This window comes from Ammospiza caudacuta, chromosome 1 (genome assembly GCF_027887145.1).
Source record: "Ammospiza caudacuta isolate bAmmCau1 chromosome 1, bAmmCau1.pri, whole genome shotgun sequence".
NCBI lineage: Eukaryota > Metazoa > Chordata > Aves > Passeriformes > Passerellidae > Ammospiza > Ammospiza caudacuta.
Genome location: NC_080593.1, coordinates 48,116,750 through 48,129,355, shown reverse-complemented (window position 1 = coordinate 48,129,355; position 12,606 = coordinate 48,116,750). Strand labels below are relative to the sequence as shown.

General features: G+C 40.8%; 1 protein-coding gene across 3 annotated transcripts in view; it reads left to right on the top strand.

Annotated features, from left to right (window-relative positions):
• The window catches only part of ELMO1 (engulfment and cell motility 1), a 303,889-nt gene that overhangs the window by 261,637 nt on the left and 29,646 nt on the right, over nt 1-12,606 (top strand). The window lies entirely within an intron of this gene.

Here is a 12,606-nt window from a genome sequence, read left to right as displayed (position 1 = left end):
GCAAAGGAACATTGTGGGGAGTCAGATTTACTATCATTTTAATTCAGAAATATTCCAACGTGTAGAAAATACATCCCCCAGCTAAATGTTGATTCAGGGCTCGGATACAGTGATACTGATCAGTACTGGATCAGCATTGAAGATTCATATTTTTATCTCTATGAAAAACACTGGTAATTGGGAGAGCCCTGCTGTGAATAGGCTGTCTCTCCAGTAGGCATCACTTTTGCTGCTTGGTAGGTAATGGCCTGTGAGTTGCAACACCAGCTTTGCTAAGATGATGTTCAGTTTGGCGAAGAGTTATGATGTGCAAAAGACACTTGCAGGGCCTTCATGCAGAACAGAGGGTGCCAAAAACCACCAGTCAGTCAGCTTTGCGCTTGTGTTGCTTTGCTAGGTTATTTATTTATTTATTTATTTATTTATTTAAAGCTCAGGCCTAGCAGTTTGTGTTCCTTTAAATCGCTGCAACCCACCAAGCCAGGCACAGCACGATGTGCTCTGAGTCATGGTCCTCCCCCAGAGGAGACGAGACCGAGGGAGCAGAAGCTGTGAGCAGCTCTGAACCGAGCCCCCTGAAGCCGTGGGCGTCGATGGTAGGTGAAATCCAGCAGGTATCGCTCCTGCTCCTGCTCCTGCCAGCAGCAGCAGCGCCTCTCCTGCTTCCCTGGCTCACTCCTCCATGGAAACCAGCCACCCTGCACTCCCTGCCCTGGCCACGGGGCCCCTGGGCACTCTGCCTGCCTCACAGCTGCCGTGGGGAGCTGCTGCTTTCCTCTCTCCCACTATAATAGCATCCTTATGAGGCTTCCCCCAGCGCGTCTCCCTAATAGGAGGTTGCATGTTTCTGCGTGCGGCTGGCGCGGTGATATTTGGGTTTGTTTAGTATGCTCCTGGGAGTGCCTCTGAACTCAAAAAAGGGGAAAATAAAAGGAAGGAAAAAAGCCAGGAAGGTCAGGGAAATCCTAGCCTGTAGCAGGCAGTTGAAGATAAAAACACAAAGTGGTTTTTCCGTAGGAATATTGCTCTTGCTGAACTGGCTGTGTGGCCATGTGGGGCAATGACACTGCGGTCATTTGCCTTCTGCTGGGATTACTCAGAAAATAATGGCCAATCCCAATTTTTCAGTGGAAAGCCAGTGATAAGGGCAGTCTGTTTAGGGAAAATGCCAGAGACAGCTGACTGTTCTCAACAGCTTTGGACTTGTGACAGAGGGTGTGGGAGTCTCCAAAAGAATCAGGTGTTTAAATATTGGGTGTATCTTGTTTTACAGAAAACAAAAAATTTTGTGTTGATGCCAGTTTCATCCATGCTTACATCCTTTATCCTAAAAATCAGGCAAAATTTTATTCCTGGTGTGTTTCACCCAGTTGTTTCCAAGTTAGGCTGTCATCACCATTCCCTCCCTGAATATTTCCTTCCTCTGACTTTACAGCCCCGATAACACCAGCCCTCTCCCACCTCACGTGCCTTGCCTCTACACAGTGGTTTCCTCTTGTCTCTAGCATGTTGTCTCTGTGAACCATTCATGCACAGAAACACAAGTTCCATCATTCCCACCAATCTTTCCCTTACAGGAGTTTCTTCTCCACTCCTGCCTGACTTCCACTAGGATACAATGGTAGCAAAGTTTTACAAAAGCTTTTGTTTTTGTTGCCTCACATGCCACTCTGCACTCTAATTACTCCACAGAGGCAAAGAATCAGTAGGGGGATTAACCTCATTATATCTGTAACCTCAGTTCTAGTCTCCTTGTCACCAACAGGTGAAACAAATGTCTGGACACACCATGTCTGTGCCCCTGGACCATGTTCACTCTAGCAAATGTTCACATGTTCACATCTCCCATTTGTCGTCTTTCTGGACCTGAGCAAACTTACCAAAGGAAATCCTTTGTGCAGTCACACAGGCAGCAGGGTTGCAGGATGAGTGTGATGCCTTTTTTTTTTCCTAACCTTTCAAGGGAAAAAAATATCTTGCACTTAAGTCTAAATTTATCTCCTGCCTGAAAACATAAAGTAAATAATTATAGAGTTGTAGGAAAGAAGGAGTCTGCTGGCTGATTAGAAATATGGATTAATGGCAATATGGAGAGAAGTGCAGTGATTTGTGACAGTGTGGAAAAAAAGTGCAGTGATAACATTCAAGTAATCAGAGAAAGGATCTTTCATTACTGGAAGATTGTAAGCTTTATTCACCCATAAGTCACTAGTTGGTTACTAGAAATAGTAACTATTTTAAGACATTATTAGGCCTCCTAGGCAGGATCGATGTGTTTCTGTGTATGTCATTGGTAGTTCCAAATCAAGAGTGGGAAGTAAACTTGAAGCCAATCTTGTTTTAATCCTTTTGTGAGAAAAAAATCCTTTGGCTCTGATTTAATATGAGTGAAAAGGAGAGAGGGGAAAAATAAACTGAGAATGTGGTATTGACATAGTATTCACTGGAGGAGAAAAATGTGTGATTTTTTTCAGGTGCTTCCTATGCATGCAGTGAAGGGAATGGAGCAATGGGACCAGTCCTGGTGGTTACTGATATATGTCTTTAGTTTAGATTTCAGATAACTGTGGATGCCTTTCCCTGTGCTTTTGGAAGTCTATCATATTCCCAAAGCATTGGGTAACCTAAGTAGTTTGTTCCATTCCCAACTTCCCTGGCTAGCAGATCGGTTTTGTAATCACAGGGAGGTGACTGAATGCTTTTGAATTGTTGGTGTTAGTATTAGGTGTCATATAAATCACTGCTCTCTGTCCTGGGAAGTAGTTTCTTTTCCAGTACTGCTTGTAGATCCCAAAAAAAGCTTCCCTTTGATCTGTGGGGAGAAAAGATTGTTCCTTTGCAGCAATGAAAAATACAGGTTTCTGAAGCCATAAACCATTCCACTGCAGTTCTTAAAATGAGCTATGGCAAAACAAGTCATCTGCGCATTTTCTTCTTCTAAGAATAGTCTGGTTGAATTCCTTATATTCTTGGTTACCTGCCACAGCTGAGGAGGAAAAATAATATGTGTTGTTCTTATTTATATGACTAGCACAGTAATGATATAACTACCTGAGGCAGAAATCTCATTGGACTGGACTGCAAAAATTCAGAATTTAATGAAGGTACTAGTCAGTTATTTCAGAACATTTTAAAATGACAATGAAAACACTTTTATTCCTTACCCTTGGACATACACATTTTGTGTATGTTTGGCAGTTCCAAGCAGATCTTGGTTTGTAATAGTCCTGACAGCACTTCTTATGATCTGTCACGTCAGTAATTTGTGAGCAGCAGATTTACAGAATAGTGTCACTAGCTAGCATCTCACAAGTTGCAATGTGTTTAACCTCTTCATTGCTTTGTGTATTTCTGTGAATCATGCAGCTATTTCATGCAGCTATTTTTATTATTGTGGCACACACTGGAATCTCTGATAACAATGCAATTATCACTAGAAACAGTTATTAATATGAGATGTGCTGAAAAATTTGTGTTCTTTAGGCATGTTTGTCAGCTCACTTTATTTCAGGGGCGTTAATATGAATACAAGGCTTTACCTAAAAATGATGACAGCTTACTTTGTTATAAATTATGATGTAAAATAGCTTGTAGGCTCATTCAGAGGCATGGCACATCTGAACAACTGACTTTTGCATCATTCCTAGATGCTCAGCCTGATCATTTACCTTAACTGTAAGGGCATGCAAATAATGGAACTGAATGAAATGGTCTAACATGAGCATACCAAACATTTGGTTTATGCATTCATCAGAAAAGCCTAAATATGCAATTTACCTTTGTAATTCAAAGAACTGAATCCAAAACCCCATTTTCAGTCTTTCATGGTTTTGTTAGGTAGAAATTTTGGAAGTTTCACTTTTCTAATAAAATGCAATGCACAAAAGCAAACAAACAGTAAAGAAAATAAGAAGGTAGCAATGAAATTGTGAAAGTCACTTATGTCAGTACACAAAGGAAAATGAAGGCAAGCTAGTAAGAAGGGTGTTATAAATATGGGAAAGTGAGGCCCAGAAAACCTCACTTTTTTTTGTATGTCAGGTCCAGAAAACAAAAGCTGAAACTTCCAGCTTCTATTTATATTTTATTTTCCTTTGTTCATGTAAGTAACAGAATAAATGTGAGGGGATACTTTCAACTAAACAAGAAATTTTACTGTTTGTATGGTGAGCCAACTTTTGGACTTGCTGAACGAACAGCAAGTATTACATAAGTACTACATAGGTATTAGCAAAGCTTGGCAAAATTGCAGAGCTTTTGCATATAGAGTGTTTAATTGTTGAACATTTTTCACAGGCAAATCTCCTTCTTTGTGAAAAATGTTCATGGGGAAATTTGGCTGGATTTTCTACTGAAAACAAGTGGAGTTCATGGACACACTGGATGGATTTTCCAGGTCTGTCAGGTTTGGGACAAGGTTAGCAAGGAGGAGAGGTATGCAGTTGAAAGGTAGAGGAGCTGTACTCATATTGCCTGGTGCTTTGTGCTAGCTGATTTATTTGTTAGTCCCTTTTATGACTAAGGAACTCCATTTTTTTTGGTGTTAAAAAGACATGAACCCGTTTCACTGGCTCCCCTAACCTTTAGAAATTAGTCTGGAGAGTCCCTGGAGTTGACTGGAGACAAGGAGAGGGACGGCACAGGCAGGGACAGTGGCAGGCTTGCACCCCTGCAATGCCATGTGGCTTTTCATACCTCGGACAGCAGGGACCTCAGCGCTGTGGGTCCAGCTGGTGAGGGAGCCTGGAGACCTTTCAGCTGACCACACCTTTATTTGGTTTTGTCTCAGCTAAAGGAGATAGGAAGATATGAAACTGTAATGTTGTTTTTACCGTTTTATCCAATTTTGAGATCTACTGAGCAGTGATTCCAGACCCTTCTGTTTGACTTCTTTAGAAAATTTGCTCTGCCACTTTTCCTGTTTTTGTACCCATTTAAAGAGTCTTTTTTTATTCATCATTAATATGTAGGACTTGAGTTCTTTGATTTCTATGTTTTCCTAGGGGAAAAAAAGCTAAAAGCTGTCTGATAGAATCCTGTCCTTGTTTTCCTCCTGCAGAACCAGCAGTTTGCCAATATATTAAGTTAATTTTCATTTAGTATATGCCATTTAATATAATTAAGGGAAGCAGCACCCAAATGTATGTTCCTATATTCCTAATCATGGGCAACTCTCATATTGTTTTTCATTAGAATTTACAACATATTATTTGACATGTTAATTATTATGTTAGTATATGACTAAGGATACAAATATCTCCTCATTTCCCCCCTCCCCTCGCTTAACATTTTGTTTGAGAAGATCAGTACGTTTTGTCTGTGCAAAGCCCTGGATTAAATGCCACCCACAAATGATTTTGTACATGTTTTATTTTGCCAAAGGAGGTTGTCAGACATTGGGGGAAATACTGTAATATTGTCTGACCTGAGACTTCAATTAACTAACAGGAAAGTTTACAAAAACTGTCATATTAACTTTGTATATCATTTTACTGGGGCAGAAACGTTGTCACACAGCACTTATTTCTTGCTGTGACTACCTCAAGGCACAAAGCACAAACAGGAAAAGAATTTTAATCCTTACTTCTGATGCAAATAGTTTTCTGCAAATATTTAATGTGAGGAAGAGGTTTCCTGTCTATCAGTCATTCCTGTTTCAGCCCAGTATTACCCAAGAAAATTATATTTGACCTGTGTGTGTAGATTAGGATTGTTTTGAATGGAACCCCTTGCATTTGTGTGTGGCCTCTGATTTTAGTCCTGAAAGAAGACAGTGAACTTCTTCCACTTTGTCTCTTATCAAAATGAAGAAATTATGGAGAGTGTTTGCTTGTATTTTGATGATGATTCTAAACCCATTCACATTTCCAGTTTGTAAAGGACTGCTGTTCACTTCCCTTTCTGTTGCTATTAATTTTATCTTCAACTTCCTCTGGCCAGTCCTTAAGGAAGATTTCCTTTCAGTCAGTTGCTTCCTGAGCCATATTTTTAGAAATATATAATTTCCCCCATATTTTACCCTCTGTTTTCCTATTTCCATTTAACTGAACTTCTAAAAAAATCTCATTTCTTCTTTTCCTTTAGCCTTCGTTTTCTGTTGAAATACAATATCTATCATACCCTCTTTTTTCTTCTTCAGACTTGTCCCCATTTTTATTTATTTTGTTGCAAGTCATCCTTCAGATGCCTTCCTCCTCATGCTGATAGTCCCTCCTGAAAGCTTTGTTTCTGCTCTGGTCACTTTTCCACATTTATAACACCCTTCCTACTAGCTTGCTTTCATTTTCCTTTGTATACTCTAGTCTGTTTCCATTCCTTGTAAAAATCATCTTCTTGCCCATTCCTTTAGCCATATTACCCTTCAGTGGAATTTTGTGACAGCTCTTTGTCTTTTTCTCAATTAAGTTCAAGATGAGTCGTGCCCCCAGCCAAAGCTTCTGCCACTGTTACTGGGTTTAATTGAGAAAATAAACGGTAATGTTAAAAGAGAGCTGGAGGCCTCCATGGGTATCCAGTGGTTCTCCATCAGGATCTGTGTATCCAAGGGAAAAATCATCAGTGCAGATAACAGAACTCTGGGAGCTTTTGGAAAGTGCCAAGTCAAGCTGTGGCCACTGTAGAGGTGGAGTAGCCCAGGGATGTAATATGATGGAGCTCAGCAATAAATGGTCCATTTCCTCTGAACATGATTTACAAGGTGCTCACATGCAATAGCACAGTAAGGTGGCAATCTCTTGCAGGGAACTGAACTTTTTTACATCACCTTCTTCAGACGTAGCACTCCTCAGACCCCTTCCTTGTTTTTTCTCAGCCTCCCTTTCACACCCTGTTTGACGGTGCTCATTAGCCATATGCTCACAACCCTGATGCTCTTATTCCATCTTTCTCACAAGAATGTAAAGAATCCTCCATCTCCTCTTCCATAGTCTTGAATTAAGAGTAGTCTCAGCCCATCAGTTCCCAAGAACGGTGTGGTTTCAGTCTGTTTTCCCACACCTGGGATTCATTAGTCAAGGGAAAATAAAAATCAGAAAAATCAGCTTTTCTGAAATGTAAAACAGTTGTGACCACTCAATCTTTGGCCTTTTCTTTCTTTACTACTTGCATCTTGGAATCCAGTGCAAGGTCAGGCTCTTCAAGTTCTCTTCCCTCTTTTCCTCACCAGAGGGCAGGCAATTATTTGGGTCCTGAGGCTGTGAGCAGGATTTCACTTTGATGTATTGCTACAGCATCAGGTTTTCTGACTCCTGCTACAGACCTGTTAAACACCTTGTGTGGAACTGCTGTCATATCTCCTATCTCTCAGCACCATCGTCACGTCTGCTAGGTGTGCTCATTTGTTCTGCAGAATGATAGTCACTGCTGAACTGGATACTGATGCTGATCCTGCATGGAAACAGACTGCTCAGCTTGATCAAAACCATTGCATTGTTTTAAGTCTCTTTTCTGCAGACGGAAAAATATCTTGGGTCATACTGGAAATTACAATCACAAGAGAAAAGGAAAGAAGGAAGGAAAGAAAAGAGAGCCAAAATCCCCGCAACACAAACTTTTTTGCAATAGGTTTTAAATTCAGCAGAAAAATGAAGAGATAAAATGTATCAGAGCTTATATCTGCTAAATCCTCTGACAGCTGCTTTCTCATCCTGCTTCCTGAAAATGAATCAACTTAATTATTCCTGTGGCTACGTACACCCAGACAGCTTAGAGTTGCCTCTTTATCGCTGGCTACAGTAACTGTCCTTGTGTTCTGGAATAGCTAAGAAGATTGCAAACTGGGGGGTTTTTGTAATTTCAGAGTACACAGACTGTAATAGAAGTAATGGTCTGGAATTTTGGTGTCTCTTGTCAATGGTTAGATTGTGCCAGCACTGAGTTTAAATTTGCTTGTGTAGGAGGGCATGTTTAGATTAATATTCTAAAGTAATGTGGAGTGAATGTTTGGTACAGGCTGTGACTGAGAGACTGGTGTAGTGAATTCACAGACAGCAATATGTGGAGATTGGGGTGGGGAGTGGGGGGGGAATTACCATTAAATTATCTTCCAAGGACCTTGAAGCCTCTCAGGATGACTCTTCTGAGTACTCTGAAAACATAACCATTGATCTAGTTGTAACAATTTATCCTTTGGAACAGTCTACAAAATGTCTCAAATTACCTGCTGCACACATTAAACATGTAAAGTTTTCATTAAAGGAGTTGACAGGCTGATGGTAAACTGAAGTTGTTTCCCTTCCCTTCAGAATTAAATTTTCTTTGCAGCCTCCTTTGTCAGTGAGCACTGTTCATTAACAGTGTTTCGGCTATTTCATCCTACAACCTTGGTTTTGCCTGCCTTGTGGATTTAACTGAAGGAAATCTCTTTGTGACACTGAAATGATCAAGCTGGATCTCAATCACTAAATTGTTTCTACCTTCATTCTTTAACTTGTATTAACCAAGCTACTTTTTTTTTCAGGAACATTTAGATAGGAAGGAAGCTAAGTATTAATTTTTTACAACCAATTTGCAAAGAGATGTCTTTCCTCCAGTTCCCTCTTTGTTGGCTGGATGATTTTTAAACGGTCAAGTGAAAAAGCTAGTGAATGAGGGCCTGAAACTTCTCACATCTCAGGTTCTTCAAGTCTGGTTGTAGAGAGGAGTCTCCAGATGAAGGGCAGTTCAGTGGCTGCTCTTTTATCATTGCTGCAGTGAGGTGGGGGAATCACACCTTTCAGTACTTGATAATGTTGAGCCAAATCAGGAAAGCACTGAACTAAGCACATCATTGTAGTGTGGGTTATTTATATCCAAGTCTTGTCTGTGCAGAAGGAAGGTGAACTGTCAAGATCAACAGCAGTAGGTCAGCACTACATGCTGACACACCCAAGCTCCTGAGTCAGCCATCCAAGCAGCAATCAGTGTAACAACTCCCCCAAAATACAAGAGGTACAACTTAGAGGCTTCTCTGATGGCATCCAGACATGTTCTTGCTGGTGTCATTGCACATCAAAGGGCATCCTTATCCAAGTGAAACATTGATATTGTGGGGAAATTATGAGAAGGGTTCATCTCCTGTCTGGTGCTCCACAGATCAGAGGATCATGGTGTGATCTGGGGCCCTAAAGACCATCTAGTTCAAGCCCTACCACCATGGACAGGGACGCTTTCCACTTAGCCAGGTTACTCAAAGCCCCACCCAGCCTGCCTTGAACGCTTCCAGGGGTGAGGCATCCACAGCTTCACTGGGCAATCTTTATTCTCACAGTAAGAATTTCTCTCTCATACCTAATCCAAACGTACCCTTTTTCAGTGCAAAGCCACTATCACTTGGGTAACATCCCAGATGGATTGTTGTGAACATCTGGGCCTTCAGGCTGTTCTGGAGGAGGTTTCTGAAAAGATTGATGCTGTGAGTTTGTGGAAGGAATGTATCTGGTGAGTGGAAGGTGGAAGGCTCAGACTTAAATTTCCATAATCCTGCAGGCTAATGGTGCGTGTCTGAGAGGGCTGTGTGGCTTCTCTGTCAGTATCAAGAGCAAGTTTCGCATGAGTATGGGGTAAGGAGAGTAGAAAGGTTTGTGCTTTCTGTAGCTGCAAGCAAGCTGCTGAAATAATATCAGTGAGAAGCTTGCTGTAGAGTTTGGCCCTGATAAACCACTCCTTTTGGTATTAACAATGTCTCACTCTTTTTATTTTGACCCCTTCTTTTAGAGCCCAAGTTCAGACCTCTCCTCCATCCAGGAAGAACTGACTTTATTTGCACAGGCAAAAATTGTCATGGCAAGAGAGAGGAGAAGGGGTAAATGTTGGAAAGCCAAAGTAGTCAGAATATGATATGACAAAGATGAGGTCAAATAAGCAAAACACATAACAAACTAGACTAAAACAGCTTAATGAAAAACATGTCATGGCAGGATAGTAGCTGTAGAAATATGTTAAATGGATACAAAATCTGGGGAATAAAGTCCTATGTGTTTAATTGAAAAAAAATATTGTTGTTTTCTTCCTATTGTCTTTCTCTTCATGTGCTCAGTGAATTTACCTCTCTTAGCTGCAACACAGAACTTGGATTCTCTTACCCATAAAAGAGGTTGTCAGATGAAAAGCACATGATTTAAAGTAAATGCATCCTCTGAAACACTCATTTCTCAGTAAGAGTAGCAAAGCATAATGTAATTGAAACAACTGTCTACAGTGTCTATGTGCAATCACACTGAGTGGAGAATACATTTAATTTCATTGTAAGGTCGGATACATGAGGAGGAAAGGTTGACGCCGCCTCTCAGAGAGCAGCAATCAAAGGCTGGCAACTGAGCATTGGAAATTGAACAGATTAGAAGTCCTTGGCAGTGATTCCCAAATGCTCAGGAGACTCACTAGAAGCAGCAGCTTTGACACTTTGGCCAGCTAGTTAAATAGTGTTGGCTATAAACATTACAAGGCAAGAGATTGTCCCATTACGTGCTGGCCCTGGAGCATACACCTCCTGCCTTCTCTCTCAGGGGCAGGGGCAGCCTCTACACCAAGGGACTCTCATGATACCCCGTGAATGACCTTCCACACAACAGCAGAGAAGAGGAATTTTCATTATTTGCTTGTTAACTCTAAAAATTAATTACAGAGAAGGGTGTTGCAAAGAAGTCTAAGTGACAGAGCTCCAAATCTACTGAATTTGAACTTCTTTTTCACAGTTTATCCAAGAATGAGAACTGCTTCATGTGGATAGTTTAGAGATCAGACTGGAAAGATCCTCATGCATGCAGTTCCCTAAAATAAATTATTTAAGTTGTTTGTCCATTTTTTTATGAGAAAAAGTGCTTGTAAGAGACAGCTTCCCTATCGTGAGTCCCTGAATTTAGGAAACTAAATCTATATGTAAGCAACAAAAAATCAGAGCTCTATAGAAATTCGAACGAAGTCATGAAACTGAAATTACATGCATGAATAAATGATTGCAGCATTATATTTATATTTTAAAATAATTAGTAGTGATAGGTAGTCATTGTCGAGAAGGCAGAAAGAGGAAGACAGAACATATTTTTAAACATCCATCTTGGCACTAGAATTTTCTGTTTCACTCTTTCCTGCTGTTCCTTTGAGGATGTTTCCTTTGTGGACACATTCTTCATTACATAAGCCCTTTTACTTGTTAAAGCAAGGCCCAGTGAAATCAGTAGAATTATGCCACTCACCTTGTTGGGCCATGATCCATCAGCATTCAGGTTGTTTGGGTTTTACAGTGGTTTGTCATTTCTGAGGTGTGACAGCACCTTTCCCACTTGGACTGGTGTGGACACTGTGAATGCAGGCAAGGAGGTGTTAATTCCTCTGAGTGGTCAGGTGCCAGTCAGGAGTTCCTCTTTCAATAGAGAAGTACCATTTCTCACTATTAGACCAGCTAAGTAATTCTTCAGTTCTTTAGTTCCTTAGTTTTACCAGCTGGACCAGCTAAAATGAGTGCTTAGATGCCATCTGAGAAAGAAGGTACATCTCAGGAAGGAAAAATAGAAAACAGTGCAGGCAGTGAGTTAGAAGATTGAGGCAACACATGTGAAACAATTAAATGTTTATATGAAATAGAAGGGTTTGGAATTATTAGGGAACCTCTGAGGGGCTGAGTTTCTGTTTTAAGATGCATGGTGAAGATTAAAGAATAGAGGAAAATTACCAGCACAGTAAAAACTTTGCCTTCTGTTTGTGTAACTGTTGATTTCTGTCATTACCATTTTGATACTGGGGTTCCTACTTGTTTTTAGCTTTGGCATTTGGGTGTGATGGACCTTTCTGAGTATGATAAATTATTCTTTCAGCAAATTTAGGCACATCATCAGATAAATATTTTGAAGTGTGTAACTTGCACCATCCCCAAGGAAATGAGTCTAGGATTATGGAGAGACAGAGAGTAATCTCTCACATGTATTTATCTGAACTAGATCCAAGCAATTCTCTTTAGTTAACTGTGTCTCAGCAGTTTTGTCCTGAAAAAATAATTATTATGCAGAATAGATGGCTGTTGCCTAGCCATCCTTCATTCTCATTTTTTGGTTTTGCATTGTTTATGGCATTTATTCAAAAGCAATCCTGTAATATCCTTGGCAAAGTGATCTCTCTCTTTCCCTGACTAATGGTCTCTTTTAGTGAGTTCTCTTTCCTTCACTGTGTATGGCCACAACGTGCCTGCACTGTAAGGCTCTCACGGAATCTCAAAGGGGTTGAGGTTGGTTTTACCTCTGAAAATCACCTGGTCAGCCTTCCCTCAAGCAGGGAAGGAACATCCTCAAAGGAACAGCAGGAAAGAGTGAAACAGAAAATTCTAGTGCCAAGATGGATGTTTAAAATCTCTGAAAATCACCTGGTCAGCCTTCCCTCAAGCAGGGCTATGCAGAGCCAGTTGCCCAGGACCATGTCCTGAGTTTCTTTGTGTGTCCAAGGATGGAGAATCCATCACCTCCCTGGGCAACCTGTGCAAGTGTTTGGTCACCCTCCTGTGAAAACGTGTTTCCTGTTGTTCAAAGGGGTTTAAAGTGGTTCCAGTGTTCCAGTGTGTGCCCATTGCCTCTGGGTATAAGGGATAAAAGGAAGCAATGGGCCAGTTAGCAGCTCCCCACCACCCTCAAAAAACCC